Source organism: Castanea sativa, chromosome 1 (genome assembly GCF_040712315.1).
Source record: "Castanea sativa cultivar Marrone di Chiusa Pesio chromosome 1, ASM4071231v1".
In the NCBI taxonomy this organism is placed as follows: Eukaryota; Viridiplantae; Streptophyta; class Magnoliopsida; order Fagales; family Fagaceae; genus Castanea; species Castanea sativa.
In genome coordinates, this window is record NC_134013.1 from 61290746 (window position 1) to 61304169 (window position 13424).

The following is a 13424-nucleotide window of genomic DNA, read 5'->3' on the forward strand; positions in this document are numbered from 1 at the left end:
TTTCAAGTAAAGAAAAAAAGAAAAAACTCAACTCCAAGCTCAAAAACAAAGAGGGCCAAAACAAAATTTTCTAATAAACCTTAAAGAACAACTTTCAGCCAACCCAAAGATGCCAAAGAATCCTTCAAAAATCTCTCTTTTACTCCAAACCAAATCAAGCAAGTCAATCTCTAAAATCCCTAGTGAAATTTGAATCAAGCAAAAGAGCTTCCTTCCTCAGAGACTTTCGAAGAAGTAACGGAAATTGTCTTCTCTTCTATGTTGCTTCAGAATCTGTTAACTTCAACAGCAGAGGGAGGCTACCTTTGAACACTTTCGCTAGTACTCTGCCACTAGGTTAGGGTTGCCGATTAAGGCCGTGAGACTAGTTGGGGTTTCACCGTTTCAGCCTTTCAATTTTTAGGGATTTTTTAGGATTTTTTTTTCTTCTAAATAACCAAATCTCTCAAACAATTTCATTAGTTAGCAAGGTTTCAAAACTATTTAGCAATCTAACAAATCGAGTCCGTTGGGCTTAATTTTACCCTTTAAAATCAAGTCAAGAGGGGTCAAGTTCCAGTTTGAAATCGAGTGTTTCACACTCGAGTTCCATGCGGACACCAAACGAAGCCGAAGAAACCTAGAAACTGAAGAACGAAACCCACAAACAGAAACTAAAGAACTACACGAAGAAGGTGAAACCAAAGAAGAAACACAAACCAGTAAACAAGAAATACAAACCAGCGGTTCCAAGAGGCGGCGACGAAGCTTTGCGAAGGTTTTCCTCTAATTCATTGTTTTTCTTGTCTGGGTCTTTCGATTTGATGATGCTTCGTTGTTTCTTCTTATTCTGGTCTGATGTTTCTTAGCTCTCAAGGAAATCGAGTCGTTGAGAGTCGAGTTCTAATTTCCATGGAACTCGACTCTCAACGACTCGATTTAGCACAGCAAAATCGAGTTCTCTGCACTCGATTTCTTAGATTGCTAAATAGTTTCAAAACCTTGCTAACTAATGAAATTGTTTGAGGGATTTGGTTATTTTGAAGAAAAAAAAACGATTTTTTAGATTGGATTGTGTTGAGTGGGTGTGGGGGCAAATATGTTTCACTGAAAAATTTTAATATACTTATGCCAATCATTTTGCACCATGTGTTTATAATTAAAAAATAAATTAGTTTGGTCAAAGTCAAATACTACGTCAGTACTTCGTTAAGCCACGTAAGACATAAACTAACAAACGTAAACAAAAGGATGAAAAATAAAACATTTTATAAAGTTTAGAGACGAAAAAAGAACTTTCAAAAGTTTAGGGGCGAAAAACAAACTTTTGTGAAATTTTAGAAAGGAAAATTATATTTTACCCAATAATCTATCTATATATTGAATGGCAAATTAATCTATTAAGGTGGCAAATTAATCTAGGGACAGAGAGGGAGGCAATTCCCCACCCTCTCCCCCAAAAAAGAAAGTGAATAATTTTGTTAAAAAAATTATACTCCAATTTGTATTTATTAATATTTCAAATTCAAAACTTTTCTATTGGAAATAACTTTTAACTCTCCTAATGTAATCAAGGAAAAAAAAGTTAACTTTTTCTGTTATCAAAATATCTCCTTAACCAACGTGCCAAAATTTATATTTAAAAAAAATTCACAATGCTATATACTACTTTTTATAAGGTCTTTTGAAATATATTCACAATTGGATAGTTGAAAATGAGATATATGATAGTATGGCGGGCAAAAATTAGGCAAGCAAACTTTTAACCTCACACAATTAATTTATAGAGATGGGGTGCCAATCAACCTTGATTACCCTTATTAAAGTGAGTTAAGCTCGAAATGAGAGGATAAGTGCAAGGAATGAGTGTGAGACAAGGAAATTGATTAATAATAGTCTTAGATTGATTAAGTTATGTTCCTTGCATGGTTGTCAAAATCACAATCTGGATCGTAGGATCGCATGATTTTATGATCCCACCTCACCAAAACGTTTAGGATCGCACTAGGATCGTAAAAATGGTAGGATCGTATGTAAGATCATGTAGGATCGTATAGGATCGTCGGATCGTATGAGATCCTACCAAAAACATAAAAATTTGTTTTTTTAATAGGAATTTTTTTTTTATGAAGCTTTTAGGGGTTTTATTTTTTCATGTTGTGATAGTATGACTTTTTGTTTTATTTTAATAAAATTATGTTAACCTAAACAAATATTTTTTAGCTTCTAGTTCACTTGTAATCAAAATGAATGAATGCTTCATCATTTCTAAATGAAGAATTTGATGTTGGCTTTGTTGCCTTTTAAACTATAATGTTATTCAATTTGTTTGATCAATATACTAATTTTTTTATATATAATTTTATCAGTTATACTTGTATTTGTATATTAATTGATTGATTTTTTTGAGTATGCTCTTTAATTGTTGTTAGGTGGTATAACTTGAATAGTTGAGTGTGAAATTGTATCTTGATGTCTTTTGTAGTTCTAGTATACAAATATATAATGTCTACATAAATGATGAAATGGATGATAATGTCTTTTGCAATTCTAATATACAAATATATGATGTCTACATAAATGATGAAATGGATGATGATGATTAGGAATTTAAGATGGTGGTTATAAAAACCTTAGAATGAGAATAATTAAATGTTCACTTCACCTTAATATTCATCTTGCTTTTGGATTTTATATTATAGTTATAGCTAGTTTCCATTTGCTAACTTATTTTGGATTTTAAACTTGGAACTTAGAACTTGAAAAATATTTTCCATATGTTTTAATAAATATTTTGGTATTTGATTGCTAATTAAACATTTATTGAACTTTTTAAATATATTGGGTCAAAACTTAAATATATTTATTTCATTAGTATAGACTTAGCGATGTATGACATGCAAATTACATCATATGATGCAAATCTTAGTTTTTTTATGGATTAATTTTATAATTTACGTGATTATTCAACATACAAAGTCATTATCAATGTGTTTTCTTGCTTTAAATCTGAAAATATGTAGGATCTTACGATTCACGATCCGATTCTACGATTTACGATCACACCTACCTTCAACGATCCTGGGTAGGAGCCCGATTTTGACAACCTTGGTTCCTTGGGATTGGTTCAAGGTACAGATTTACACTTGTTCTTAGATTACAATGGTGTTACTTTCTTTATTTTTTTCTTCGGATGTTTCATCCCTTCTTCACAGAGGCCTCTCTGCCTTATATAGTTACTCAGGTTACATCTTGGCCTTCCATTTGGGGGTCTAGGGTTCATTTCCCTTGATACTTGTCCCATTAGGGTTTTACTATAAGTTTCTACACCAAGTCGTGAGTTGTGATGACACTGTTCAGGAGTCATTCATTCATTAACACGGCCAGTTAAGTGGGTACAGAGTATTCAATGCGGAGGTGATGAATGATTTATCTGCACTATTTCTTTCTTGCTTGATGACAAACTTTCCTTCTTTTCCTCAATTTGTGTCCAACGATCTTTAGCACTGGACTTCGGCCATTCCGATGATGCGTTAGTATCCTCGGGGTCCTTGGGCATTCAAATTTCCTTGGGCTTGTGGTTGAGTTGTTGTATTTGCCCCAAGGATTCTTTGATAGTATTTTCCGATATGTGTTCTTCTAGCATTGATCTCTTCTCATTCATTCCTGTCCTCGGCTTCTCATCTTCCCACAAATAGAAAAAACAATTATTGATATTTTAAAGTTAATTAAAAAAAATTTAAAAAAAAACCCATACAACATCTTTAACAAAATCAAGACATGCACAAAAAATTCTAAAATTTTCAAGCATATGATCATATTCTTAAGACTTCTAATTTTAATTTATTTTTTATTTAAGTTTTAAGTTTTTAAATAATTTTTTGAATATCTTATATTTAGAATAATATTGGCGTAAATGCATTTTTAGTCCCTACATTTTGGCTTTTTTCCATTTTAGTCCCTACATTTTTATTTCACCACTTTTAGTCCCTAAACCATTTAACACGTGTTATTTTCGTCATTTCCATCAGTCAACAAACGAAAATATTTGAGGTGGCTGACTAAGAAATTAAAATATTATTAAAAATCCACTGTTGTACTCATCACCCTATCCACATTAGATTATAATTTAAAATATTTATTTCTCAATTTTAACAAAAGAAAAAATATTAGTTAAAATTTAAAAAAAAAATAAGAACACACCAAAACATAAGAACAAGAACAGAAATCCAGATTTAATCACAAACACAGTTAGAGAATTTGTTTTTTACGACATTTTTTATTTATTTTTCTTAGAAAACAAACACGAAAATAAACGCACACAATTTGAAGACCCCAAACCCACTCAGCTTAAACTCTCAAACTTGTGTAAATTCTCAAAACTCTCTCTCTCTCTCTCTCTCTCTCTCTCTCTCTCACTCACACACACACACACACACACACACACAACAAACTTTCTTTTCCTCTCTCACCTCTCTCACTAAGCCAGATCTCACGTTGTCTACCTCACCCTCTCAAACCCAGACCTTAGGCAGTGGTGCCTAAGAGAGGAGGAAATGTTGCAACAAATCTGGCGATGGGTTTGGTGGTTTCGGATCTAGTGTAGTTGTTTGTGTGGTGGTGGATCGGCTTGGGGTGATTTAGGATGGTGGTTTAGGGTGGGTGTGGCTATTTGTGCGGTGACGAATTGGCTTATGGTGGTTCTTGATGGCAGTCTAAGGTGGGTGTGGTTGTTTGTGTGGTAGTGGATTGGCTTGGGTTAGAATTTATAGGAATGCAGATATGTGTTGCAAATCGTGTTTTGTATATGTAAATCGTGTAAGTGTTTTGTATATGTAAATGTGTATGTAACTGAGTCGGTTTAGATAAATTTTTTTATTTAGATTTGATTGGAGTTTGGTTTAGATGGAACGGACTTTGATGGTGCTGTCCAAATTTTTATTCTTTCATTTTCTTGGCAACCAAACAAAGACTGAAAAAAACTGAGAAATGATTTTGCTTGGGTTTGAGGATAAGGGCTTGGGAATTTATGATTTTTTTTTATAGTGTTTTTATGCTGAATTTTTTGGGTCTGTATATTTAGTTTCTGGGTTTATGAATTTTATTTGCTGGAGGTTTCATTGTTGAGTGAAAGATGAGAAAATCTGGGTTTGAATTGTGATTTTGTATATCTGGGTTTTGTGGTTTGAGAAAAATCTGAGAAGATCTGCTACTGGGTTTGTGTTTGTGTTATTGCTAGAGATCGATTTGTGTTTGTGTTTGGTTGACAAGAAATGGCAAGAAAATGTAAGAAAATCTAGCACGTGTTCTTATGTTTAAAATTTGGGTTTGTGTTCTTTGGTGTTCTAGTTGAAGATGAACATAGGTTTTGATGTATTTTTGGATTTTAATTTTGTTTTTTTCAATTTTAAATATATTAAAAACTTAAGAAGGTTAGAAATTTTTTTATTATTTTATCTGATGTGGCTTTTTATATATATAAATTACTGTCAAATAAAAGGGCGGAAACCCATGTGGCATGAGTGATGAGTGCACAATGACTTTTTTAATAATATTTTAATTCTTCCGTTAGCCACCTTAGCTATTTTCATCTGTTGATTGACGGAAAAGACTAAAATAATACGAGTTAATTGGTTTATAGACTAAAAGTAGTGAAATGAAAATGTAGGGACCAAAATAGAAATAAGGCCAAAATGTAGGGACTAAAAGTGCATTTATGCAAATAATAATTTAACTTCATTATTAATGATTTTTTTTTTACTTGTTTAAAAAATATATTCATAACAAAACTTAAATTATGAAGTAGCTTAATAATAAGGGGTAATTACACATAACCCACCTGTGGTTTGGGCGAAAATCATTTTGTCTACCTGTGGTTTGAAAAGTATCACTTAACCCACTTGTGATATGTTTCCATCAATCTTCGTAACCCACCTCAAGCCCAGCCGTTACAAAAACACCTCTTAACCCCAAAACACAACATAATGCGAATCTAAACACCCAAAACTCAAAAACTTTTTGAGAGAGAGACATGTGGTGAGATCAACGTGTTCTTCGTGGTTTTTATATCTCTTTTTCGGCCTGTCCCGGCCCGGTGGTTTCATCTCGTCACGGAGGTTCTGGCTCTTAATAAGTGGTTACAAATTTTCTCGCCATTAATGGGTTGTGGCTCTCCATTTGGTGGTTTTGTGTCACCATTTGTGAGTTTTTTTGGTTTTTGCATTTGGGTTTGCTTTTTTTTTTTTTTTTTCTTTTTTTTGCAGAAATCACAGTTGCCAGTGGTTATTGGTGGATTTAGTTATGGGTTCACAATAGAGAGAAAAGAAAGATAGAGGTTTTGGGTTTTAGAGATTTTGGTTATGGGTTCACAATCTCAATCTCAATCTCACCACAGCCATATCAAACACTTGGGCCTTGTTTTTTTTTTTTTTTTCATCACTCATCACTCCTCACTCAATTTTCGTCACTCGTCACTCATCACTCATCACTTAAAATACCACAATTTCCTAATACCCACCTGTGTGGCAATTGTTTTCAATTCACATCACTCCATTATTTCTACTGTTTTGTGGGACCCACACACTGACCAAAGTCTCCCACACATTGACCAAATAAGGCTTTTCTACATCTTTCTTTGCCTTTCCTTTTTTTTTTTTTTCCCTTCGTCTTTTTCTGGAACCTTATGATCAATTTACAGAGAGATGCCCAGAGCACTACCAGAGAAGCAACAATCAATACCCATGTCATTTTATTCCCCTCAAAAATTTTCCAAGCGCAATGTTAATTGGACGTTGTGATCAAATTCAAAGAAATAATAACTTCTTCAACTTTCTTATTAGTGAGGACTTTTGTCAAACACCTCATGGGCATTGAGGAAACTCCGAGACGCCATCACAGGAATCATCCAAAGGTCACGATCAGCAGCCCAACAACAACAAGCACACCCACGTGCGACTCAACCACAACCACCACATCATCAACGGTGATGGTGGTGGTGGTCTGATTGTGATGTCCCACCATGATTAGACGTTGTACATTACTCCCACATCGGCACAGCAGATCGGGGCCCACCGATCCAATGCTGGAGATGGTGACTCTGCTACTGTCTCCGCTGTAGAAGAAGCTCCCTCCCCTTCCACCTTCAGCCCTGTTTCTTGATTTTGTTTTTTATGGGTCTGAGATGAGAAAAACGAAAAGGAAGAAAAAAAAAAAGAAAAAGAAAGAACAAACTGAGATGAGAAAGGAAGAAAAAAGACAAAAAAAAGAAAGAACAAACTGAGATGAGAAAGGCGAAAAGGAAGAAAAAAAGAAAGAAAGAATGAACTAAAGAACAGAGAAAGAAGAAAGAAAAGTGGAGAAGAAAAAAAAAGAAAAAAGGAGAGTGAGTCAAAAGTTGCGGCTAGTGGGTCCCTCAGTGTGTATTTAATTATGAAAATGCCATTGAAAAATGAATTTTGGAAACTAAAAACACCTAAAATGTGTTTACTTAAAAATTAGAGAATTGAATGATAGAAACAAAAACAAGAAACAAATCCAAACAGACTTTTTTGTGGGACCCACATATTTTGAGTTATGGGTGATGGAAACGGAGTTATGAGTTATAGAAACAGCAAATCCAAACACCTCATTGGCTTCTCTAAATTCTTCTCCAAATTGTCCTTGTAAGTTGGTAAACTTTTTTTTTTCTTTTGAGGTTTAACACATACCCATTATTCAATTTTCTCTCTCTGTTTGGTTTCCAAGAAAATAAAAAGGGAAAAAATATTGGGTATTGTAGTTTGTGCTGTTTGGCTTTATATTGCTATGTAAAGGTTGAAAGTTTTGATTTGTTTTCGATTGGGAAGGAGAAAGAAATTCTGGGTTTTGTGATTTATGTTGTTGAGGTTCTTGTAAAGATGAGATACTTATTGAAAGTTGAGCCAAATGGGCGTTTAAGACTAAGATTGAAGAGTTTGATTTATTTTATAGTTATATGGTTGCTGAGAAAATTTGAGAGAACTTGGAAATGTGAAAAAAAAAATTCCAGGTTTAATGATTTATGTTACCTAAATTTAGAAGCTTGCCTCTATTATGCTAAAGTTAAAAATAAGAAAAAAAAAATTTGGCGTAAAATTTATTTTATGCTTCTGTTTGGTTGCTAAGAAAACTGGGTATATTCTTCATGTTCAAGATTTATTTGAATTAAGAGAGAGATTAATACCACTTTTTGATCTTGTTTCTCTTGCATTTTTGTGCTATTTTTTGTTTTGGGAGGAGAGAGACATAAAATTTGAGCAAAAATATCTATTTGCCCATGAAAAATTCCAGGTTTAATGATTTATGTTACCTGAATTTAGAAGCTTGCCTCTATTATGCTAAAGTTAATATAAAAATTTTTGTTTTTTTTTGGCGTAAAATTTATTTTCTGCTTCTGTTTGGTTGCTAAGAAAACTGGGTATGTTCTTCATGTTCAAGATTTATTTGAATTGAGAGAGACTAATACCACTTTTTGATCTTGTTTCTCTTTCATTTTTGTGCTATTTTTTGTTTTGGGAGGAGAGAGACATAAAATTTGAGCAAAAATATATATTTACCCATGATTTTAACAGAGGTTGGTTACAGAAAACAAACAGAAAATACCACATGTAGGTTAAGTGATACTTTTCAAACTATGAGTAGGCAAAGTGATTTTCGCCCAAACTACGGGTGGACAAAGTGATTTTCGTCCAAACCACAGGTAGATTTAGTGTAATTACCCCTAATAACAATGATTATACTAATCCTAGTACTATGCTCAAAAAATAAATTGAAATCAAACACGAAAAAACCAATTATAATTCATATTTACATTATATATTTTTTATATTAATCAAGTATATTTTAATAAAACAAATATTTGTTTTTCTTATAAATTTCTGCATCCGTAGCTGGTTTTTGAACTTTGAGCCACAATGAAAGGGAAGTATAATTTTCTGAAGAAATAGGAATAATACTCGTACCTAAAAATAGATAACAACACAGCACACTCTAAAATCAAATCCCAGAAAGCAAAAATAGCAACAAAGTAAAAAGTACCAAATGACAATAATAGCAACAAAGTATTGTCTATTTGTTTCGGCTCGGCTGGCTACTGAAATTTTGATAGCGAGCCATTAGATTAGAGTTGTTGTGTCGTCATTCATTCGACATATCAATTTTGATGATGCGTAATGATAAATGTTTAGAGGTAGATAAGTCTTTCTTTGGATAGCGTGGACTTTTTGGTTCTCAAGTAAACGTTATATCCTTTTCTTCTTAGTTTGGTTTTTTTTTTTTTTTTTACATGTGCCTTTTTGTCTTCATGTTTTGTAATATATATATACCTTATGTTCCAACAAGGCAGCAACCATATAGTATAAGTCATATTCTGCTCAATTATACCTTTTTCTTTTTTCCATTTCATATATTTAACATTAAAGTTGGTAGAGATTTGTTAATTTTCCCTTCACTTTTTTCTGGTTGGGTGAAGATACGGTACTTTCCACAATTAAATAATCCCCAAAAACAAAGACATGTTTTTTGTTTTGTTTTTTTTTCCAAATAAAGTTTCAAAATCTTTATGATAAAATAATATAAAAACTCTCTGGTAATCATGGTACAGTTTTACCTGAATTTGGATTTTTTTTTTTGGGTTGGATAGATTTGGAACATTAGTATGCGTTTAGATGCAACAATTTTGCCTTTTATTTATTTATTATATTTTTGGTAAATAAGAGTAACTTATTAAGATGAAAAAAACAAAAGTGGGACCAAGGAATGTTGTCAACATCTAGTCATCAACAAGGATCCAAAGTGGGATAGAGTTGATAGATCCATAAGCCAAACAAACAGAAGCCCATTGAACAAAATTATGGGTCAGCCCAGTAAGGGGTCCGAGAAAATAAGAGAAAATTACATTCTCAAATAATGAGGCTAAAGAAAGTGCATAGATGATGATAAAATGGCACTACCTCTTTGGGAGAGTAGCTGAGTTATTGAGAGACTTAGGCCATGTTTGGTTTGCCTATTTTCATCAGTCAATTCTCGTTTTTCATCACTCAATTCCCAAATTTCATGGGCCTCATCTCAAGCATGCTGGTTTGGGTTGGTTTTTGTTCTCAATTTCTATAATTAATTACTCAAAAAAACTGAGTTAGAGTTGTGGAAATTGAGAAAAATATTTTGAAGTTTCCAACTTGATGAGAACTAAGTTAAGTGGTATTTTTGTAAAAAACTACACTCAAGTGGGATCTAACACCTATTGACAAAAATTTAAGACCACACGATTTCTTCTCTCTCTCTCTCTCTCTCTCTCTCTCTCAACATAAAAAGAAAGAAGATCAGACTTCAGCAGTGATGGCGGAGGCCTAATAACTAAATTAGAGCTCCAATTTGGGTTGTGATTTGAGTTTAGACCGGATTGAAATGTGCTTTATGGGCTTGAAATTTGATGTTTGGAGTTTAGGGGTTTTGTGGGGGCAATTTGGTGTGGTTTTGAAGGTGGTGGTGGTGTAGGTGGATCTATTATAGTGGATGTATTCGATTTGTTATGATTTGAGTGGTGGTGGATGGAAAACAATGGCGGATACACAGAGTGGTAGTCGTGTGATGCCAATGGTGGTGTTGGGTTCTGGTTGGCAATTGACTTGGATTTCTTTGTGATGGAGTGGTTTTGGGTTCTCTGTGTTAGCAGTGTAGAACTAACATTCTGGGTTAAGAGAAAGGGAGAGAGCCCAATTGAATGTGTGGGCTTTGCCATTTTTAGTTATAGTTGAGTTTTTAAGCTGAAAACTAAAGCCAATATTTGAGCCAAACACACTATTGAGTGAGTAGAAAAATAGAGAATATGATACAATGTATGGGTTAGAGTTTTAACTAATGCTAAAACCAAACATCACCTTAATCACTACTTTTGCATTTCCTTTTAAAGTTTAGGGGTATTTATATATTTTACTCTAGAGTATTTTTGGCCCTGTTTGGTACATGTATTTAAACAACAGTTTTCAATATTTAAACATTGAAAATTGTTGTTCAAATAAAAAACAACCTGTATGGTAAGGTGCTTATTTTTTTTTTTAAGTGGTGTTTGAGTTATGTTGTTCAAAATATATTATTCAAACACTGAATTTAGAAAGCTTCTTGATGATGCGAAGAAAATCAGTAGGCTGGATGCTTCGGACTTGACAGGACTGCTTGCTCTTTTGATGGTCTGGAAAAGAAAGAAAAGCGATCAAATGTGATCGAGGTTGCCGGCCAAGAACCCTCCGATGGCAAAGTTAGTTTTTTCTCTATATTTTCGGAGTTCCAACTTTTTGGGAAATATAAAGCGTACCTTTTCCTGGTCTGAATGGGTGTTTATATAGTGTCCTAGGAACAATTATTGGGCTTGTAACCTCCCCTGGATTTGATGAGGTGCAAGGGTTCAAGGATAACTTCCACAACCGTTTAGGAGTTATATTTTCTCAGATAACGGTCACTGGAAGTTATGCGTATGTTACGGAGTAGTGACATGTACTCAGGAATTCTGAAGTGTAAAGGGCTCGTCCAGGGGTCCTCTTGTTGTATATACCTTACTTCTAAAGGAGGTTGTTCCTCTTATGGATGAACCCCTTCAAGACGGGGTTAATAACTTTCCTAGGACGAGTAGATGCGGTTGTGTTTTTGTCTATGGACGACCATGGACGTTAGCCTCATCCTAGTGCTTTCTTTTGGACGACTGCTGTTGTGGATGACCATGGACGGTTTGGAGTACTTTATTTTTCTTCATTCCTCATCACTTCTCATACCATTTTTTAAGACACAAACAATGTTGATCAGTGGCACAGTTGTAAATACTTTGAAATACATGGGTCCCACTTTGACAGGACTACACCTCAATGACTCTTCTCCCCCACGCCATATGTCCCCTCTGTATTTACTCTCTCTCTCTCTCTCTCTCTCTCTCTTTGTACCCTCTCCATCCTTCACGCCAAAGCTCTTTTATATCCTCTCCCTCTTGCATAACGGCAACCCCACACCCACATCCCACATCCCACATCCCATCATCATAGATTAACTGATCCCATCATTAATCCCGCCCACCCAATCCCTCTTTACTCCTGCCCAATGCCCACCTAAAAGCTCTCATAAATCCTTCAATCAAACTTACAAAACCCTAAAATCACCCTATTCATCCCAAATCTGTACAACTTGCTCTCTCTCCTCAACCACCGCATTTAACTCACCCAGTCCATACACACTTTCATCACTGTTTTTGCCAAAAAAATTTCAAACTAGGTACAAATTTTATCTCAAATCAAATTAAGTTCCATTAGCACAGCTTCTCAACCATTAGCACGGGTATATTTTGGACTGCTTAGACACAACATCTTCCTCCACAGCATTTTTGCCCTATTCATCCTCCCCCAAATAAGTTCCTTCACCTACGGTAAGTGTTGAATTTTGCTCTTGAGTTTGTTCTTATTTGCTGTTGAACAATCCTTCACCTACGGTATTCATATTTGTTCACATTTGCTATTCATTTTTGCTCTTGAATTTTGGACATGATTTTCCTCCATGCCCATCTAACTAAAGCTAAGTATGGTTTGGAAAATGGACTTTTTGAATCACAATATGGTTTCGGAAAATAGACTATTCTTCTTATTCAATTAAGGGGAAATTACCATGGTTTTAAAAACCAAACCGGTCATCGAACCGTTTTTTTCAAAATTTCCGGTTCAACCCCGGTTTTTGACCGATTTTTGGGCTTTTAACCGGACCGGACTGCACTAGTTTTCCCGGTTGAACCGATCGAACCAGTTTTTAAAACAATGAAAATTACACTTTACCACCCTAAATTATGTACCAGGTTACAATTTATATCTTAAACTATTCGAATGCACACTTTGCAGCCTAAATTTTCACACTTTGCACCCCAGTATTACTTTTGTTGTTATGTTTGACAAAATGCTCCTGCACATAACAAGCACAGGCACTTTGCTTAGGTGGAACAAACTTAAAAGACTAAAACACCCTTCTTCAAAAAACAAAACCCAATTTCTTTTTTACACATCTCTCTCCTTGTCTCTCGTGCGTGCAACCTCTTCCCCAAATTCAGAATTTTAAAAACCCTAAATCCCACTAAAGAAAGTGACAGATCATGTTGCGAAACTAAAGCACCTTCATTCTTTGAAGTTGACATCAGGCAATGTAAATGCAATGCATCACGGGCATCTGTGGTTGGAGCCTTTGTCAAGCCTTGAAAACCTCTCCCTCCTACACTTTCATGGAGTAATATCTGATTCAAGGGTCATCATAAATACTACTGGACTCCCAAAAAACTTGTCTCACCTTAAGTTGACAAGATCCAGATTTTCAGATGATCTAATGCCAGTGTTAGAGAAGCTTCACAACCTTAGATGACTCTTTCTCAGCTTTGGTTCTTATATAGGGCGGAGCATGGTTTGCTC